This window comes from Tachyglossus aculeatus, chromosome 24, assembly GCF_015852505.1.
Source record: "Tachyglossus aculeatus isolate mTacAcu1 chromosome 24, mTacAcu1.pri, whole genome shotgun sequence".
Lineage (NCBI taxonomy): Eukaryota > Metazoa > Chordata > Mammalia > Monotremata > Tachyglossidae > Tachyglossus > Tachyglossus aculeatus.
The window spans coordinates 4,128,257-4,145,327 of NC_052089.1; the positions used below are offsets into that span (position 1 = coordinate 4,128,257).

Consider the following 17,071-nt stretch of genomic DNA (forward strand, 5'->3'; position numbering starts at 1 on the left):
GTGGCAGGAGGACATTCAAGTAGAGATGTTTTGAAGGCAGGATGCGAAGATGCGAGCCTGGAGGGAGGGAGAAAGTACAGAAGGATATACAGATTTAGGTATCATCCCCGTAGAGATGAAAGTTGAAGCCAGAGAAGCTAATGAGTTCACAAATGGAGTGAGTGTAGATGGAGAATAGAAGGGCACCAAGAACTGACCCTTGAGGAACCCCTACAGTTTGACGATGGGAGGGGGAGGAAGAGCAGGTGAAGGAGACTGAGAATGAACGGCAAGAGAGATAAGAGCAGAACCTGGAGAGGACGGAGTCAGTGAAGCCATGGTTGGCCAACATGTTGAGGAGAAGGGGATGGTCGACAGTGTCAAAGGCAGCTGAGAGGTCGAGGAGGATTAGGTTGGAGTAGGAACCACTGGAATTGGCAAGAATGAGGTCATCGAGTACCTTTGAGAGGGAGGTTTCAGTGGAGTGGAAGGGACAGAAGCCAGATTAGAGGAGGTTCAGGAGAGAGTTGGAGGAGAGGAATTCTAGGTAGTGAGCGTAGACGACTCGTTCCAAGAGTTTGGAAAAAAGGGTAGGAGGGAGATGGGACGATAACTGGAGGAGGCTGTAGAGTCAAGGGAGGTTTTTAAGGATGGGGTAGACGTGGCTTGTTTGAAGGCAGACGTGAAGGAACCAGTGGAGGGTGAGAGGTTGATGATGGAAGTTAAGGAGGGGAGGAGCAGTTGAAGATGGAAGTTGAGGGGAGGAGGGAAGGGGTGTGAGTTTTTATAAGGTGGGAGGGAATAGGGTCTGATTTGCATGTGGATAGGGTGCCCTTGAGAGGAGAGAGGAGCTCCCCTCTGAAGATACGCAAGGAAGGATGGGGAAGTAGAAAAGGGGGTCGAGATGAGGGGGATGGAGGATGGGGAGGGGTGATTTGGGAGAGTTCAGATCTGATGGTGTTAATTTTCCTGATGAAGTAGGTGGCCTGATCGTTGAGAGTAAGAGAGATTCAGTCCCCTTCTAGTCTCCATCTACACTCATTCCCTTGGAGAATTCATTCGTTTCCATGGCTTTAACTACTATCTCTAGGCAGATGGTACCCAAATTTACATCTCCTCCCCTGATCTCTATCTCTCTCTCCAGGCTCACATCTCCTCCTGCCTTCAATACATCTCTACCTGGATGTCCCCCTATCACCTCAAACCTAACATGTCCAAAACAGAACTCCTTTTCTTCCCACCCAAACCTTGCCCTCTCCAAGACTTTCCCATCACTGTAGATGGCACCACCATTCTTCCTGTCTCACAAGCCGGTAACCTTGGCGTTATCCTTGACTCCGCTCTCTCACTCAACTCACATATCCAATCTGTGACCAAATTCCGTCGGTCTTACCTTCACAGCATTGCTAAAATCCGACCTTTCCTCTCCATCTAAACTGGTAACACGTTAGTACAATCACTCATTCTATCTCTCCTAGATTACTGCATTAACTTCCTTGTTGATCTCCCAACCTCCTGCCTCTCTCCACTCCAGTTAATATTTCACTCTTATTCCCGAATTATCATTCTACAGAGAAGTTCAGGACATCTCTCCCCACTCCTCAGAAATCTCCAGTCGTTGCCTATCCACCTCCATAACAAATAAATCTCCTCAATATTGGCTTTGACACACTCCATCACCTTGCCCTCTCCTACCTCACTTCATTTCTTTACATCTACAACCTAACCTGTACACTTCGCTCCTCTGGTGCTAACTTTCTCACTGTGCCTCATTCTTGCCTGTCTCATCACCGACCCCTGGCCCACATCCTACCTCTGGCCTGAAATGCTCTCCCTTCTCAAAACCGACAATTACTCTCCCCACCTTCAAAGTCTTACTGAAGGCACATCTTGTCCAAGAGGCCTTCCCAGACTAAGCCCCACTTTTCCTCCTCTCCCACTTCCTTCTGCGTCACCCTGACCTGGTCTCTTTGCCCTTCCTCCCGACCCTGGCAGCCCCTCAGCATCTATGCATATATCCGTAATCTTATTTATTTATGCTGATGTCTCTTTATTTGTACTGATGTCGGTCTCCCCCCCCATAGACTGTGAGCACGCTTTGGGCAGGGATTGTCCTCTTTATTGCTTTATTGTACTTTCCCAAGTACTAAGTACAGTGCTCTGCACACAGTAAGCGCTCAATAAAGATGATCGAATTAATGAACGAATCTTGAGTCTACCCCAATCCATAAATGGTATTCTTTATTAATAATACCAATTGTGGTATTTGTTCAACACTTACTATGTGCCAAGCATTGTATTAAGCACTGAAGTAGATATAAAATTATCAGGTCTACTTGGGGCTCACAGTCTAGGAAGTAGGCATCATACAGGTAATGTATCTCCTTTTTGCAGATAAAAGACCTGAGGCACTGAGAAATTCAGTGATTTGCTCAAGGTACCACAGAATACAAGTGGCAGAGATTGAATTAGAACCCAGTCCCTCTGCCTATAATAATAATTTATTTAGCACTTAATAGGTTAAGAGTACTTCCTAGGCACTTGGGAGAGTAAACACAGCAGAGTTGGTAGACTCTTCCCAGTCCACAAGAAGCTCACAGTCTAGCAGGGGAAACATAAATTAATCAATCAATCAATGGTACTTATTGAGCACCTGTTGTGGGCAGAGAACTGTACTAATCACTTGGAAGAGTCCAATATAACAGACTTGATAGACAGGTTCCCTGCCGAAGATGAGCTTTCAGTCTAGAGGGAATGGGCTGTTTGGGAGACTTAATGAAAGGCTCACCTGAATGCATCCAGCCCCAAGCTGTCGTCAGCTTCAACTGTGCTGGTTGCCAGCTCTCTCCCCCTTGTGAGAAATGATTAAGAGTTCAAGGGGGAACATCCCTCCCTACGTCAGTGCCAGGCTCTCTTATCTCCAGGAGAGACCAACAGTGAGGAAGAAAGGTTCTGTTTTCCATAGTCCCCGTTCCAACACTTGCTGATGTTGGGGGAATTCAGTCATTTCATCAATCAATCGCATTTATCGTATCTACTTGTAGCCCCAGTAAAAGGGGCCAGGGACACATCGGCTATTAATGCCCTGAGGAGATTCTGGTATCATGCACCCAGGTGAATTTCATCAGAAGGGACCGGGGTCCACAGTGCGCATTGTTGCCTGCATACAGAAGTTGGATTGCTCTGAAGTTATTGGGGAATGATCAGCCAGGAATTGGTGCGGGAGGAAGAAATCCCAAGGAGCCCGGCTGCCATGGGAATGAGAAATGGAGTGGGCTAGGTTAAAAGACACTTGGAGAGGAGAATCACGGGAAATGTTACAGGTAACATTTTACAAGTACATGTTATAAGTGCTAGGAATTCATTCAGTCAGTCATATTTATTGAGCACATACTGTGTGCAGAGCACTGTACTAACCACTTGGGAGAGTACAATATAACAATAAACAGACACATTCCCTGCCCACAGTGAGCATAGTGTCTAGAGGACACACTTTTGCCCCCATTGAAAAGAGGTTCTTTGACTCCTATGGTGTAACCCCTTGGTCTACTCCTTTCCCTGTACACCACCTGTGGTGCAGTATGGGTTAGTGGACAGTACATGGGCAGGGATTCAGTGGTCCTGAATTCTAATCCCAATTCTGCTCCGGAACTTGTGTGACTTTTGGGAAGTCACTTGATATCGCTGAACCTTGGTTTCCTCGTCTATAAAATGAGAATATGATTCCCACACCCCTTTCACTTTGAGTGGAAACTATGCCCAGTCTGATTAATTTATTCCCACCCCTTCATTTAGTACCTGGCATGTGCTTAATCAATCAGTCAGTGGTATTTATTGGGCATTGACTGTGTGCAGAGCGTTGTACTAAGCACTCAGAAGAAGGCAATACAGTAGAGTTGGTAGGCATTTCCCCTGACCACAAGGAGCTCGCATTCTATAGATGAAGGCAGCCATTAAAATAAATGGATAAATTATGGGTATGTGGATTTGTGCTATGGGGTTGATAGTGGGGTGAATATCAAGTGCTTAAAGGATAAAGATTCAAGTGCAAGGGTGATGCAGAAGGGAGAAGGAATAGGGGAAAAGAAGACTTAATTAGGAAATCCCTTTGGTCAGAGATACAATTTTAAGAAGTCTTTGAAGGTAGGGAGGGTGATGGTCTGTCACGTATGAAGTGGGAGGGAGTTCCAGGCCAGAGGGAGGATATGGGCAAGGGGTCGGCCAAGAGATAGACAAGACTGAGGTCCAGAGAGTAGGTTGACATTAGAGGAACTGAACAGGTCTGGGCATCGGAAGACCTGAGTTCTAATACCAGTTCCACCACTTGCCGGTTGGGTGACCTGGGGAAAGTCACTTAACTTCTCTGTGCCTCAATTTTCTCAGCTGCTTAATTAAGATTCAATACATGTTCTCCCTTCTACTTCGACTGAGAGCCCCATCTGGGACCTAATGATCTTGTATCCACACCAATGCTTAGTTCAGTGCTTGGCACACAGAAAGCGGTTATACCATAATTATTATCGTTATTATTAAAATGAAGTATGTGGACTGGGTTGTAGTAGGAAATCAGCAAGGTTAGGTAGGAGGGATTTTTCCTACTGGTAGATTCAACCTGAATAGGATTTTTTGCTACCTGAGATAATCCTCTGGGCTCAGAGGAAATAGGGTCATAGTCAGGGAAGACCTCTTGGAGATGAGTTTTTAATAAGGATTTGAAGGTGGGGAGAGTGATTGTGTGTCAGATATGATGAGGGAGGGGATTCCAGGCCAGAGGCAGGGCATGGGATAGAGGTTGGTGGCGAGACTCCAGTCCATACTTTAATCTGCTGCTCGGATCATTTTTCTACAAAAACGTTCAGGACTTGTCACCCCATTCACCCCCAAACTCCAGTCATTGCCATCCACCTCTGTAGCAAAACCTCTTCACCATTAACTTTAAAAACACTCAATCACCTTTCCCCCTCCTACTTCACCTCGCTACTGTCTTACTACAACCCAGCCCACACACGTAGCTCATCTAATGTTAACCATCTCACTGTACCTCAGTCTCTCCTGCCTCGTTTTTGACTCCTCACCCATGTCCTGCTTCTAGCCTGGAACGTCCTCCCTCCTCAAATCCGATAGACAGTTGATCTCCCCTATCAAAGCCTTACTGAAGACACATCAACTCCAGGAGGCCTTCCCTTACTAAGCGCCCTCTTTCCTCTTCTACCACCCGCTTCTGCATTACCCTGACCTGCTCCCGTTGTTCTTCCTCCCTCCTAGCCCCCCACCCCCAGCACCTATATGCATATATGTAATTCATTTCTCCCCCTTCTAGACTGTAAGCTCGTTGTGGTCAGGGAATATGTCTGTTTATAGTTGTACTCTCCCAAGCGCTGAGTACAGTGCTCTGCACACAGTAAATGCTCGATAAATAAGATTGAAGGAATGAATGAATAAATGAATAAATGAGATAGACAAGATAGAGGTACAGTGAGTAGATGGCCACCAGAGGAGTGAAATGTCTGGGCTAGGATGTAGTAAGAAATCGGGGAGATAAGGTAGGAGAAGGCAATGTGATTGACCGCTTCAAAGCCTATGGTAATGAATTTCTGTTTGATACATAGGTGGATGGGCAAACATTGGAGGTTCTCGAGGAGTGGGGAAAAATGGAGTGAACTTTTTTAGCCGAGAGATGTCCCAAGCCCTGTCCACTGGGTCATCAAACGATCACAGAGAGAGCTTCTTCCTGATCCTCTTCACTTTCTCCTTGACATCTTTGGTCCTCAGACTGTAGATGATAGGATTCAGCATTGGAATGATGACGGTGTAGAAGATAGACACCACCTTGCTCTGCTCCATGTTCGAGATGGCACCGGGCTGGGCATACATGAAGAAGACAGAGCCACAGAACAGACTCACCCCCAAGAGGTGGGAGACACAAGTGGAGAAGGTTTTCATCCGTCCCTCTGTCAAGCGGATCCTCAGGATGTTAGAGACGATGAGGACATAGGAGATCGAGATGATGGAGAAGGTGCCCACGATAATGGAGCCACACAGGGCTAGCAAGACCAATTGGGTGGTCAGCGTGTCAGAGCAGGACAGGGTCAGGATCGGGAGGACGTCACAGCAGAAGCCGTCAATTTCGTTGGGCCCACAGAACGGTAACTGGAGGCTCATGGTGGTTTGGGTCACAGCGTTGACCACTCCCCAGAGGTACGAACCCCCCCACTAGCAGCTGGCAGATTCCATGGGACATGATCACGGAATAGTGGAGGGGTGTCGCAGATGGCGACAAAGCGATCATATGCCATGGTGGCCAGGAGGAAAGCCTCCATCATGCCAAAGAGGGAGAGGAAGAAGAACTGAGTGGTGCAGCCAGGGAAGGAGATGGCTGCCCGCTGTTAGAGGAAATTAAGCAGGGCCCTTGGGGTGATAGTAAAGGAATGGCTGCCATCCAGGAAAGACAGACAAACAGAGTACATGGCGATGTGAAGCTGGGGATCCAGGCTAATGATGGTGACGATTCCGAGATTGCCCACCACGGTCACACCATACAGGACCAGGAATGTTAGAAATAGCATGCCTTGCAACTACGGCCCCCCTCGGAACCACAGGAGGATGAACACAGTTACTGTGGTGAGATTCTCCGTAGCTAATGGACCCCAGCCAGGACCTTCTACTGGGATCTCCTGGAAGGGCCCAGTGGAGGCACCCCGGACCAGTTGGGTCGTGGTTGTTTGCGGATAGTAATGACAATAATAATTATTATTACAATCATCATAATCATAATGGGATTTGTTAAGTGTTTACTAGGTGCCAAGGACTGTACTAAGAGCTTAGGTCCTAGAGGAGAAGACAGACATTAGCATACATAAATAGGCTACAGATCCTCTAGACTGTAAATTCGTAGTAGGCAGGGACTATGTCTGTTTCTTGTTGTATTGTACTCTCCCAAGTGTTTTGTCCAGTGATTTGCGCACAGTATATGCTCAATAAATAAAATTGAGTGAATGAATGGGGCTTGTCTTATGCTGTAGAGTCATTTCCGACTCATTGTTATTTCATGGACCCATCTCTCCCAGAACACCCCACCTCCATCTGCAATTTTTCCGGTATTGTATCCATAGAGTTTTCTTGGTAAAAATGCAGAAGCGGTTTACCATTGCCTCCTTCTGTGCAATAAACGTGAAACTCCACCCTTGAGTCTCTCCCCTTGACCTCTGCCCAGCACAGCTGAGTTTTGACATGTAGCAGATTGCCTTCCACCTGCTAGCCAATGCCCAATCTAGGAATGGACTAGGAAGGCCTCTGCTTGACTCTCCCTCCAGTAGCCAAGACTGGTAGAGTACTGGACACTCTCTAGGTGCGATTCTGAGACACTAATGAATGGGTAGATAGAAGGTAATCAGGTCCCTCAAGGGGCTTACAATCTAAGTAAAAGGGAGAACAGATACTGAATACCCATTTGGAGATGAGAGAACTGAGGCACAGAGAAGTCAAGTGACTTGCCCAAGGCCATACAGCAGAGAAATGGTGGAGCCAGGATTAGAACCCAGGTCCTCTGACTCCCGGGTCTATGCTTTTTCTACCAGTGAAGAAGAAGAAGAAGAAGAAGAAAAGAAGAAAAGAAGGAAAAGAAGAAAAGAAGAAGAAGAAGAAGAAGAAGAAGAAGAAGAAGAAGAAGAAGAAGAAGAAGGAGGAGGAGGAGGAGGAGGAGGAGGGGGAGGAGGGGGAGGAGGAGGGCATATAGGAGGAGGAAGAAAGATATTTGTGTGCCAAGCACTGTACTGGAATAGATATGCCATGTTGGACATAGTCCCTGTCCATGTGGGGCTGACAGTATAAGTAGGGGGAAGAACAGATATTGACTCCCCATTTTGCAGATGAGGGAACTGAGGCATAGAGAAGTGAAGTGACTTGCCCAAGGTTACACATCAGACAAGTGGCTGAGTCGGGATTTTGTTTATGACAAATTTTCTCATTGTATCCTAATAACAACCCTCTGAAATAGGAAGAGGTAGGGAATATTGTCCACACAGAGATTAGGGCGCTTCAATCAGTCAATCATATTTATTAAGCCCTGACTGTGTACAGAGCACTATACTAAGTATTTGGGTGGGTACAATATAACAGAGTTCCCGGCCCACAAGAATCAGTATTTAATCCCAATTTTGCAGATAACGAAACTAAGACACAGAGTCCTCAAGTGACTTGCCCAAGGTCACACAGTCAAGTGGTGGAGTTGGGATTAAAACCCAGGTGGTCTGACTCCCAGGCCTGTGCCCTTTTGCTGACAATGACCCATAAATTCGCTCTCGGTAGGTTTGCCTGACATTTGGCATCCAATAACATTCATAACATTGCCCTGTTGAAAGTGCAGTAGAAGCTGGTCTCTCATTTTGCAGTGAATCTAGGATTCACAGCCTTATATGAGAAGCAGCAAGGTTTACAGAAAAGAACACAGGCCTCGGAGTCAGCTTATTACGGTCAGGGAATGTGTCTGCTAATTCTGTTGTATTGTACTTTCCCAAGAGTTTAGAACAGTGCTCTGCACATAGTACATGCTCAAGAAATACAATTGACTGATAAAGCAGGTTCTGCCACTTGTCTGCTGTGTGACCTTGAACAGGTCCCTTAACTTCCCTGCCCCTCAATTCCCTCATCTGTAAAATGGAGATTAAATCCTCCTCACTTCGATTTAGGCTGTGAGCCCAATGTGGGATAGGGATTGTGCCCAACCTAACGAGGTTGTATCTACCCCAGGACTTAGTAGACTGCCTGACACTCATTAAGTGCTAAACAAATACCATAAAAAAAGATTGGACACGCATAAATATCTTGTACAGGCTGTGTTCTCCACCCAGCTGGATTTGTGGGATGAAAGCAATCTGAATTCTGAAAGAACTGCTCTTCTTTCTGCCCCCAACCAAAGGGGCCTGGATCACTTGCCCAGACCATTTTAGTACCAAAGGCTGCCCAAATTGACAAGGAACATTGTAACTTTCTGTATTTTAGAATAGGTGAAAGATTATGCCCCTTCTCAGGTTCGCACCTGGAGAGTTTCCACTACTCTACCAGTCTTTGCTATGGGAGGGAGAGTCAAGCAGAGACCTACCTATTCCATTACTAGTATGGGCAGTGGCTAGCGAGTGGAAGGCAATCTGCTCCAAGTCAAAACTACCCGGTGCTGGGCAGCAGCGGCATGGGAGAGAGTCGAGGACAGAGACTCGAGTTTACTGCGTGGAAGGTGCACTTCTGTATTTTCACCTAGAAAACTCTATGTATACACTACAAGAATGATTGCAGATGAGGCCAAGGCGTTCTGGGAGAGTGGTGTCTCTGGTGACGTTATGGGTCAGAAATGACTCGAAGGCATAAGGCAAGACAAGAGAGACTATGGATTTAGAGGAATCAGAGGTTAGAATCGGTATTGTTAGAGAAGCAGCATGACCTAGAGGAAAGTGTATGAGCCAAAAAGAGGACCTGGGTTCTAATCCTGCCTCTCCACCTAGTTGCTGTGTGACCATGGACAAGTCATTTCACTTCTCAGTGCCTAGGTTATCTCATTCTGTAACACTTGGAGTCCCACGTGGGACATGGATTCTGTCCAACCTGATTAGTTTTTATCTACCCCATCCCTTAGAACAGTGCCTGTCAAATAGTAAGTGCTTACCAAATGCCGCAAAAAAAAAATCCAGGCCCTGCCACTTAGGTTCTAAATGACCTTAGGCAAGTCATTTAACTTCTCTGTGCCTCACCTCCTCTGCGAAATGGGGATTTAATACCTGTTCTTCCTTAGTCAGTCAATCTTATTTATTTATAGCCTACTATTCATTCATTAAATCATATTTATTGAGCACTTACTATGTGCAGAGCATTGTACTAAGAGCCTAGAAGCATACAATATAACAATATCCCTCCTACTTAGACTGGAAGTCCAATGTGGGACCTGATTATTTTGTGTCTACCCCAGCACTTATACAGTGCTGGCTCAGAGTAATTGCTTAACAAGTGCCACAATTATCACTACTCTGTTCAGCACCCATCAAGTGCTCAACAATTCCCACTGATTTGAAAAAGAATGAAAAAGGACCCGGAGCAGGGGTAGGTGGGAAATAGTGGTTGTTTCCCATCTTGTTGATTTTCCAGCTCCTGGAGCAGAGGGGCTAGGCTAGATGGAGGACTTCCCATTTATTTTTCTCTACAAAATGTTTATGGCCATGTTTTCTCACTCCTCAAGAACTTCCAGTGGGTTGCACATCTACCTTCACATCGAAAAGAAACTCCCTTACCATTATGACTGTAAAGCAATCAATCACCTTGCTCCTCACCTGCCTCACCTCTCGCTTGCTCGCGTTACTACACCCAGTCTGGCACACCTTGGTTCTTCTAATGCTAGCCTTCTCACTACTTTAATCTTGTCTATTTCACCACCTACCTCTCTCCCACGTCTTGCCTTTGGCTTGGAAACCCTCCCTCCTCATACCAGATAGACAATTACTCTCCCTTCTTTAAAGTCTTATTAAAGACACATCTCTTCCAAAAGGCCTTCTTGACCTAAGCTCTCCCTTTCGTCTTCTAACCACTTCCTTCTGGTTTCCCCTGCCTTGCTCCCTGTAGTCACCCCCTCTCCCAGCTCCACAACACTTAAGTACATATATGTAATTAATTTATTTATATTTCTATCTGTCTCCCCTTCTAGACAGTAAGCTCATTCTGGGAAGGGAATGTGTCCATTCATTGTTGTTTTGCACTCTCCCAAGTGCTTTGTAAAGTGTTCCGTTCAAGAAATATGATTGAATCAATGCATGAACTTGATAGCCTGTGTGACATGCTCTCTTGGTGGAAGGAAGAGATGACTATGAGAAGCAGCGTGGCTCAGTGGAAAGAGAACGGGTTTGGGAGTCAGAGGTCATGGGTTCTAATCCCGGCTCCACCACTTGTCAGCTGTGTGACTTTGAGCAGGTCAATTCTCTTCTCTGTGCCTCAATTACCTCATCTGTAAAGTGGGGATTAAGACTGTGAGCCCCACACGGGACAACCTGATCACCTTGTATCCCCCCCACCCAGTGCTTAGAACAGTGCTTCACACATAGTAAGCACTTAACAAATGCCATTATTATTATTATCATTATTATGACTAGGTGTGAGTATCTATTTCCTGCCTGTACTTTCGTTGCTGGCTTTTGGTTTCAAAGAGGCCATTCACACATGCAAATGTGACTGAAAAACCTAGTGAGAGATCAGCTGTATTTTATTCAGTCAAAGGTGAACCGAATATCTTCTACCTTTCTACCCTTCCACCTTAATAGGCTGTGCCAGTACTTTGCTTCGCTCCTTTCTCTTTTTTCAATCTTGTCTCAGAGCCCTTCAGATAAGCTGTCTAGGCATCCTGGTATCCTGTGATCATCCATTCTACTGACAACTGCCTACTAGGCTCCAGTAGAATTATCTTTGAAAATAAAGGAGAAATGATCATGAAGAAGTCCTCTCCCTCTTTATCCAACCCTCAAAAACCCGTTTCTCTGGAGCTCCAGAGGACAGAAGCAGCATGGCCTAGTGGATAGAGCAAGGGCCTCGGAGTCAGAAGGACTTGGGTTCTAATCTTGGCTCTGCCACATGTCTGATGTGTGATCTTGGGCAGGTCATTTCACTTCTCTGGGCCTCGGTTACCTCATCTGTAAAATGGGGATTAAGACTCGTTATGGGCAGGGAATGTGTTTGTTTATTGTTATAGTCTACTCTCCCTAGTGCATAGCACTGTGCTCTGCACACGATAAGTGCTCAATAAATACTATTGACTGACTGTGAGCCCCATGTGGGACATGGGCTTTGTACAACCTGATTAGCTTGTATCTTCCCCAGGGCTTAGAACAGTGCCTGGTAGATAGTAAGTGCTTAACAAATGCAATTCATTCCCTCTAGCCACCCTCAAAACGAATACATCTTTTCCCTCACCTCAGGTCCACAGTGCCCGTGAGGATAGGTGAGGGTCGCTCTGTCTCTCTCTCTGTGCCCCTCTGTGCCTCTCTGTCTCTCTCTCTCTCTCTCTGTCTGTCTCTCTCTCTCTGTCTCTCTCTCTCTGTCTCTCTCTGTCTCTCTCTCTGTCTCTCTCTCTGTCTCTCTCTGTCTCTCTGTCTCTCTCTGTCTCTCTCTGTCTCTCTCTCTCTCTCTTTCTCCATCCCTGCTGGAGCTCTGTAATTCTTCTTCTCTGCCAAGTTTCTGTCTGTCTCATTCAGCCCAGCAACAGGCGGGCAACTTGGGTGGCTAGAGATGAGTTTATCTGCCAGTGGTATTGCTGCACTGAGATCTCCAACCCCCGGCAGTCTGGATGTCAGCAGATTGGCTGAACCCTGTTACCCAGTGCCCAGGTGGGAGGGTCTGTCCCCAGGGAAGGAAGATCCCTCAGCCCGGATGTTGCCCCTGCCTCAGAGAAACACCAAGGACTCATAGGCTCCCGACTGAATAACTGCTCTTTTTCCTAGGCAAACCCAGTTCCCTGCTATAAGTATCCATGGGATACTGGGACTTCTATCCACGGTGCCCAGAACAATTATTACATTTAAAATAGTTATTTTGCATAAGGGCTGGCCGTATGCTGCTCTGAGCACCGTAGAGGGAAGAAGTCCCAGTTAGCACTCACCCCAAATTCTACCTTTATGCACCCAAGAGAAGCATTGTGGCTTAGTGGAAAGAGTCTGGTACTGGAAGTTACAGGACTTGGCTTCCAATCCCAGCTCCACTATTTTCACTGTGCATACAGCCAGTGGCCAAAGCAGAACAGAAAATTTTGCAAGTTTGTTGTGGTCAGGGAATGTGTCCACCAATTCTGTCACATGGTACTCTTCCAAGTGCTTATTACAGTGCTCTGCACACAGTACATGCTCAATAAATACGATTGATTGACTGGAATCATTCAATTGCTTATTCATTTATGTTAATGTCTGCCTCCTGCTCTAGATTGTAAACTCACTATGGGCAGGGAACATGTCTACCAGTTCTGTTGTATTTCAGTTTCTCAAGTGCTTAGAATAGACCTCTGCTCACACCAACCGCTTAGCAAATAACACGATTGATTATGGGAGGCTTTAAAGATGGTGAAAGTTGTGGTCTGGCAGTTTTGCCAGAGACTATGGGGCATGGGGATTTCAGGCTATTTCAGGCACTAGTGACCCCACCAGAATCTCATTCACCATCTCTCTCCTGTCTTCAGTCCAGACCACTCTTTACTGCTCAAAGCATCTTTCTAAGACTTCTATTGAGAAAGCATCGTTCTCCGTCTCAAAATAATAATAATATTAAGAATGGTACTTGTTAAGTGCTTACTATGTGCCAAACATTGTTCTAAACCTTGGGGTGGATACATTCACAGCCACAGATCCTTCTTACCACTGGCAGCACCATCTTCACACCAAAAGATAACTCTAGGACTGTTTTATGGTATTTGGTGAGCACTTACAATGTGCTAGACACTGTTCAAAGCTTTGGGCAACATACAAACTCATTCATTCATTCATTCAATCGTATTTATTGAGCACTTACTGTGTGCAGAGCACTGTACTAAGAGCTTGGGAAGTACAAGTCAGCAACATGTAGAGATAGTCCCTACCCAACAACGGGTTCACAGTCTACAAGCTAATCAGGTTGTACACAGTTGTACACAGTTCTTGAAGCAGCGGGGCTCAGCGGAAAGATCACGGGCTTTGTAGTCAGAGGTCATGGGTTCAAATCCCCGCTCAGACAACTGTCAGCTGTGTGACTTTGGGCAAGTCACTTAACTTCTCTGTGCCTCAGTTACCTCATCTGTAAAATGGGGATTAAGACTGTGAGTCCCCATGGGACAACCCGATTAATCAATCAATCAATCAATCAATCGTATTTATTGAGTACTTACTGTGTGCACAGCACTGTACTAAGCGCTTGGGAAGTAAAAGTTGGCAACATACAGAGACAGTCCCTACCCAACAGTGGGCTCACAGTCTGGAAGGGGGAGACAGAGAACAAAACCAAACATATTAACAAAATAAAATATATAGAATGGATATGTACAAGTAAAAAAATTAATAGAGTAATAAATATGTACAAACATATATACATATATACAGGTGCTGTGGGGAAGGGAAGGAGGTAAGATGGTGGAGATGGAGAGGGGGACGAGGGGGAGAGGAAGGAGGGGGCTCAGTCTGGGAAGGCCTCCTGGAGGAGGTGAGCTCTCAGTAGGGCTTTGAAGGGAAGAAGAGAGCTAGCTCGGTGGATGGGCAGAGGGAGGGCATTCCAGGCCAAGGGGATGACGTGGGCCGGGGGTCGATGGCGGGAGAGGCAAGAACAAGGAATGGTGAGGGGATTAGCGCCAGAGGAGCAGAGGGTGCGGGCTGGGCTGTAGAAGGAGAGAAGGGAGGTGAGGTAGGAGGGGGCGAGGTGATGGAGAGCCTTGAAGCCGAGGGTGAGGAGTTTCTGCTTGATGCACAGCTTGATTGGTAGCCACTGGAACCTTCCCAGCGCTTAGAATAGTGCTTTGCACATAGTAAACGCTTAATAAATGTCATTATTATTATTATTAATATTGTCCTACATGGGATTTACAGTCTTAATCCCCATTTTACAGATGAGGTAACTGATCACAGGGAAGTGAAGTGACTTACCCAGGGTCACACAGCATATAAATTACAGAACAGGGATTTGAACCCAGGACCTTCTGACCTCCAGGCCTGTGTTCTATCTACTACACCACAGTGTTACTGCTCTGTAAAGCAACAAGTAGAGTAAGTAGGCATAAGTAGTAAATGCTAAAGAAGTAACAACTCACTAGAAAATAAGCGAGAGGTAAATTTTAGATCAAAATTGCTCAATAAATACGACTGATCGATTTTTTAACAATAGTATTTGTTAAGTGCTTACTAAGAATCAGGCACTGTTCTATGCACTGGGGTAGATTAATCAATCACTCAGTTGTATTTTCGAGCACTTACTATATGCAGAGCACTGTACTAAGTTCTCAGGGGAGTACAATTCAACAGAATTAGCAGAAATGATCCATGCCCATACTGAGCTTGCAGTTTAGAGGGGGAGACTGACATTAATAGGAATAAATGAGTAATATGCAATACATAGTTTAAAGATGTATACATAAGTGCTGGGTTTGGGGTAGGGGTAACTATCAAGTGTCCAAAGATCACAGTTTGAAGTGTATAGATGACTCAGAAGGGAGAGCAAGCCAGGGAGAAGAGGGCTTAATCTTCTTAATCTCCTCCTCTTGGAGGAGGAGATACAAGGGTAGGTACAATGTGATGCAAGGATAGATACAAGATAATTAGGCTGAAGAGACTCTCTGTTCCACATGAGGCTCACAGTGTAAGTAGAAGAGAGAACAGGGATTGAATCCCCATTTTACAGCTGAAACTGAGGCACAGAGAAGGGAAGTTATTTGTCCAAGGTCAGCAGGCAAGTGGTAAACTCTGGGACAAGAGACCAGGCCTTCTGGCTCCCAGGCCCCAGCTCCTAACACTAGGCTGCACTGCTCCTTGTGCAATAGTAGTAGCAGAAATTATAGTACAAGAGGAAGCAGATTGATTTTTTTTTTTTGCCAGCAGCCTCAATCTGGGAGTCAATCTGTCAGTCAGTCTTGTTTACTGAACACTTACTGTGTGCAGAGCACTAAACTGAGCGCTTAGGAGAGTACAATACAACAACATAAAATAAACATTTCCTCCCCGCAACGAGCTTGCTGTCCAGAGGGGGAGACAGGCATTAATATAAAAAATTATGAATGAGTGTCTAATTGGTGATCCCTAGTCTCTGCTTCATCAGTCGTTCCAGAAACTTTATTCCAGGTCGAAGACCTAAGCAAATTCATTTCCCCCTGAAGGCTTTCCCCAGGGCAGTCTATATGTCCCTGTTCTTCAGGTTATAAATGACAGGATTCAGAGTGGGGAGTACTATGCCATAGAACAAATGGAGGAGGAAGTCCGGAAGAGAAGGGGAATCAGGAACTGGATTGAGGTATTCAAACCCACCAGAGGAAAGGAACAAGGTGACGATGATGAGCTGGGGCAGGCAGGTGAAGAAGGCTTTGGCCCGGCCCTCGGTGGATGGCATCCTCATCATCGTCCAGAAGATGCTGATGCAAGAGTAAATGAGTACAATCAGTGGGAAAAAATCCACAGTAAAGATGAGGCAGATACCACCCACTTCTCCCACTGTGTCTCCAGAGCAGATGAGCTATAATACCTGGGGGACATCGCAGAAGAAATGGTGGATCACCGCGGGGTCACAGAAGGGCAGGGAGAAGATATTAGAGACATGAAGGATCCCCATGAGGTATCCGCTGAGCCACGAGGTGAGGGCCATTTTCCCACAGGCCCCTGGAGCCATGATGACATCATACAGCAGGGGGCGGCAGATGGCCATGTAGCCGTCGTAGGATGCCCACCTCCTAACAGCTGTAAAAAGTAAAGAAGAGGACCTGAGGACCGCATCCGGCTGAGGAAACAGATCTACTGTTTACCACGGCATTACTAATGGACTTGGGGACGGTAACGGAGATGAGGCACAGGTCGAGGATGGGCAGATGCCTGAGGAAGAAGTGCCTGGGGGTGTGGAGGCGCAGGTCGAGGGCGGTGACGGTGACGATGAGGCGATTCCCCCTTAGGGCCGCCTGGTAGACCAGGAGGAACAGCGCGACGTGGACCAGCTGCAGCTCCCGGAATTCGGAGGAACCCAGGAGGAGGAATTCGCTGACCTTGGTGACATTGGCCATGGGCCATTCTTCGACCTGGAATAAAGATTATAGAACTACTGATGAAGCAGACTAATTCATTAATTATGGTATCTGTTAAGCATCTACTCTTTGTCAGGCACTAAGAGCTGGGGTGGAGTCAAGCAAATCGAGTTGGACACAGTCTCTGCCTCATATCGGGCTCACATTCTCAATCCCCATTTTATAGATGACGTACCTCAGGGCCAGAGATGTGAAGTGATTTACCCAAGGTCGCACAGCAGATAAGTGGCAGAGCAGAAATGAGAACCTTTGACCTTCTGACTCCCAGGCCCATCTATCCACTCTGCTCTAATGGGAAAGAGGGGAAATTTATGCCAACCCTCTGGCCTA

The 17,071-nt window shown here is 46.3% G+C and overlaps 1 pseudogene; it reads right to left on the reverse strand.

Annotated features, from left to right (window-relative positions):
- Window positions 1–5,691: 5,691 nt before the first annotated feature.
- Window positions 5,692–16,720, reverse strand: LOC119945100 (annotated as a pseudogene).
- Window positions 16,721–17,071: the final 351 nt, after the last annotated feature.